Below are 4,457 nucleotides of genomic sequence, written 5' to 3'. Positions count from 1 at the left end.
TTTCCTTCAGTGCTCCTTGTTCCTCTGGGATAAATGTGGAGACCCTAGCTACTAAGAGTGTGGTCCATGGACCGGCAGCATCGCCATCGCCTGCGGTCTTATTAAAACACAGGCTGCCAGACCCCAGCCCACTTTGAGGGAATGCGCCCACCAGGCCAGGCCTCGTGGGGACATGGGGACCTCCACTCATGCCCGCCAGGTTGCTGAGTTTCTCTCGAAGAGTGTCTTAAAGGAGAAGTTCTCCAATATTTACTCCATTAGCTAAGGGAAAAGGCGGGCGTGGGGGTTGGGGGGAGGGGAGAGGAACATACATTATTCCTTGAAAGGGAAACTGATATATTTTCCAGCAGTGTGATCTCATACCACGTCTGTGAAGGACTAGTGTTAATCCGAAGTCAATTCGAGTTAATAAAGTGCGCCTCTCCTTACAACCACCTTTTGTTGGAGGTATTTGAGGTCTGTTTTCATAAACAGTCCTTACTTAAATGAGAATCTTGTTATTAGTTTATTGTGAAAGTCAGTTATCCCATGTCAAGGGATACAGAGCAGAAGCTTGCTTTTGCCCAGTCTAGAAAATGTATCCACCCTTTTGAAATAAAATTACTTCAATAGATTTTAGTAATAATGCATTACGTATGTGTGGATGTGTGTGTATGATATAAAACATAAGCAGGTGTTCATATAGAATAAGGTATAATCATACACAACTGTGTACTTATTTGCCATTTACAAAACATTTTCCATCCGTGATCCCGTTCCAGAGTCATGAATACAGAACCTTGGGCACACTGGATGTCACTTCAGTTTTGCTGGTGAAAATATTGAAGCTTTAGGTTCACCGAGTCGACCAAAAGGTACTGCCCGGTTCAGTGGTAACTAGATGCCATCCCTGCATCTTGCCCGCCACGGCCACTCAGATTCCCTAAGACCCTTCGTGGACGTGTTAACTGATTACTCAGTCTTGGTTTCCATTTCACGCTGCAGAACACAAAGGTGACTAGCCCCCCACGGCTCACAGAGAAATTAGGAAGAAAAGTGAGTTTTAGTCTGAGCACTGAACACACACACACGCCTACCTCCTATTTTCAGAAAGGATTTGTGGTGGTTGGTATCCACATATCAATAATATGTCACGGACATATCAATATTATTGTCAGGGACAATAATAATGTCACGGAAAGAGACAACAGCTAAAAAGGTTTAAAAACGAAAGCTGACAGAATCTCTACTATTCATTACCTGCTGTTTGTTCAGACTCTGGGATGATAGCAAGATGAGAATTTCCCTTCTGCTCGGTGACATTTCAAAGGTCAAAGCCGTTCAGAAAGTGCAGTGGCGCTCTGTATTGGCAACAGCGTGAAATAAGCCTGTTACAGAAGGAAAAAGACCCCGGGCTGCCGGGCCTGGGAAGTCTAGGAGGAGGGGTCCTGTGGTGAAAACAAAGCCAAGGTACAACCAGGGACCAGAGTTTCCAAAGTCCACCTCAGAAAACAATCTACGGGACGCTCCTGAAAGCTTGATTCCCCTGGACCCCAGTTTCATCATCTGCAGCAAAGAAGCAAACATATGTTATGGGTTGTTCTTCAGAATGGGGACAGTGTGCTAGCCCACTCTGCAATTCTCCCCAGCAAAATCTTTAAAAATAGTAAACCCTGGAGAAAATGAATACAATCTGAAATACACAGAGAAAGTAGAGTACGATGTAAATGCTTCGTGATGAGGTGATGAAAACCCAACCGAGGTCTGCAAATGGCCGGTCGACCTGACTCCACCGCCACAGAACACGTCTGGCTGCTGCCGGCTCAGGAAGTGCAGATTTCAGCAAATGAACACGGAACCTCCCTGACAGATGTCGCCTCTCCCAGCGCCACCTGATGTGCAAGCCCCTGATAGTGTTAACCGCTCAGGCGTGTCCAACTCTCTGCAACCCAATGTACTGTGGGCCACCAAGCTCCTCGATCTGTGGGATTCTCCAGGCAAGAATACTGGAGTGGGTAGCCGCTCCCTACTCCAGAGGATCTTCCCAACCCAGGGATCAAACCTGGGTCTGGTGCATTACAGGCAGATTCTTTACCAGCTGAGCCACCAGGGAAGCCCCGAATAATGTCAGGACAAATTCGGCTCCTTGGCTATCAAGTCCAGGCCCACCTCTCCTGCCCCCATCACTTTGGCCTCAAGGGACAGACCGCTTCCCTGCTGGGTCCTGGTGAGTCTGACTCCCTCGTAGCCTGCAGGCTGAGAGTAGGGACTGCAGAGGCTTTCTGTTCGGCGACTGCCCCCAGCGCTGCAGCTGCATCTCACTAAGCTTGTAGCTTCCCAGGTACGTCTTGGTATACATTTTCAGAAGCGGGTTCTTCCTCTCTCCTTCCATCCCTGGCTTTTCTTTCTTTCAAAAGTAAAATACAGCCGCTCCGAGTGATCTGTTTGTCCTTGTTGTCTGCTGTAGGATCTCTGGTGCCCTCTGTGGCTCAGGCCGGGTGGTTCCCAGTTCTGCTACTGCCTCCTTCTCACAAACAGGGGAACGTGCACACTGTGGTCAATCAGGAGAGCTTCCTCAAACAAAACACGCATGCGCACACATATGCACGCTGTAATATGCACGCACTGTGATGGATGTGTGCTCAGTTGCTCAGTCGTGTCCAGCTCTTTGCAATCCTTTGGACCATAGCCAACCAGGCTCCTCTGTCCATGGACTTTCCCAGGCAAAAATATTGGAGTGGGTTGCCACTTCCTTCTCCTGAGGATCTTCCTGACCCAGGGATCGAATCTGCATCTCCTGTGTCTCCTGCATTGCAGGCAGATTCTGGACCTGCTGAGCCTTCGGAAAAGGTCATTTTGTATATACACACAAGAAAAAGAACTAAATAGCCCCCAAACCACATATATTCACATACGTGTGGGTATGCATGTATATGTATGTATGTACATATGGTCTGGAGGATATTTACACACACACTCAGTAGGTCTGCCCTGGTTCCCCAGTCAGATGGTCTGAATCAGCTGAGACTCATGGAATCCAGCCTCCTCTTCACCTGGTCCCTTCCCACCACAAACAGCCCATGAGGACCCACCCACGCTGAGCCGTCCATCCGGAGGACCTCCAGGTGGAGACACAGCGGGGTCACTGTGGGGTGGAAGTCCAGGCCTGCTCCTGGGCTCCGTGCTCTTCAGTTTTCCCCGAGTATTGACAAGAGCGTTACAGGTTCCCTTCGGGACCAGCCCATCCCTTCCTGCCGGCCACGCCACATGCCCTCTGCCTTGATCTTAAGTCCAGCCGCTCTTGGGCGAAAGTGACCTCGAAGTGCTCTGGCTCCACCCTCGACACCATCCGCACAGGCCCCGCCCACCGCTGGTCTGAGCCGCGACGGAGCACGGAGGGGGAGGCCGTGAGAAGGGGCAGGGCGTCCGGAAGGGCCCGCGGAGGGGCCCGCACCTGCACCCACAGAGCGAGGCCTGCACGCGCCCACAGCCCGCGGGGTTCGTGCTGACATCAGGGCTGGGACGGGGTCGGGAAGAGAATAGACGTGTCCACCGCACGGGGAGAGGGGAGACACCCTTCCGTAATCTGAATGGAGAGAGCCGGACACCAAGCCCGGCCCAGCTCAGGGGCCCTGGTGACAGTGGAGACGCTGCCCGACAGCTGCCGGGGCGGGTCAGGGGTCCGCTGGGCCCCGGCACAACGCCGCGGAGCTCAGAAGGAGGGCGCGGGAAAGAGGGCCTCTCTGCTGATGGCTCTGTGATCTCCGAAACATAACCCGCTGAGTCCTCTCCTTTTTCCAAAGTCGATTTAGAAGAAGCTCTGGACTGTGAGCCAGCGTTTGTTTACGGCCGATTGCAGTTATCAGTCGGAGGCTCGTGTTTCACAGGCCACATGTGTAAACGCCCGCTCCTCCCCGCACTGTTTATGGAGAGGCAGAGCCCGAGGTTTCCAGGGTGCCCCGGCTCCTCCGCAGAGCTGGTGGGGGCCGGGGGCGCAGGAGGTCAGCCTCCCTCCTGCAGGAATCTCGGAGCTTGCCGGAACCTTCCAGCACGTGGGTGGCAGATGTATCAGCTGACGGGAAAGCGAGAGCGTGAAGGCGGCCACCCAAGACTTCGGGTCACCCCAGACATCCCTGCCGGGGCGGATCGCAGCGCTCGGAGGGCACCTGCTGGCCGAGCGGAAACCAACCAGCCCTGCGAGGGGCGCACGGCAGAGGAGGGGCCGAGGGCGGGGGCTCCAGTAACCGGCCCAGGACAACGCGATGCCTTGGGCGTGGCCGGCGGACAGAGGGCCCCAGTCAGATCTGGGAGCGTCCCCGCTGAGCGCTGGAAACCAGCCGGCTGTGCTCGCAGCCGCACTCGGGTGGTCCTCCGCCGCCGGGCTCTCCCACCGCCTTTTGTTGTCTTTAGTCCTGAGAGTCCATCTGGTTTTGATTCAGGTGGCCTCAGGCTCGCCTCAGAGGTGAAAAGGGTGCACT

Source organism: Bos indicus, chromosome 23, assembly GCF_029378745.1.
Source record: "Bos indicus isolate NIAB-ARS_2022 breed Sahiwal x Tharparkar chromosome 23, NIAB-ARS_B.indTharparkar_mat_pri_1.0, whole genome shotgun sequence".
NCBI lineage: Eukaryota > Metazoa > Chordata > Mammalia > Artiodactyla > Bovidae > Bos > Bos indicus.
This window is presented reverse-complemented; position numbering follows the sequence as displayed.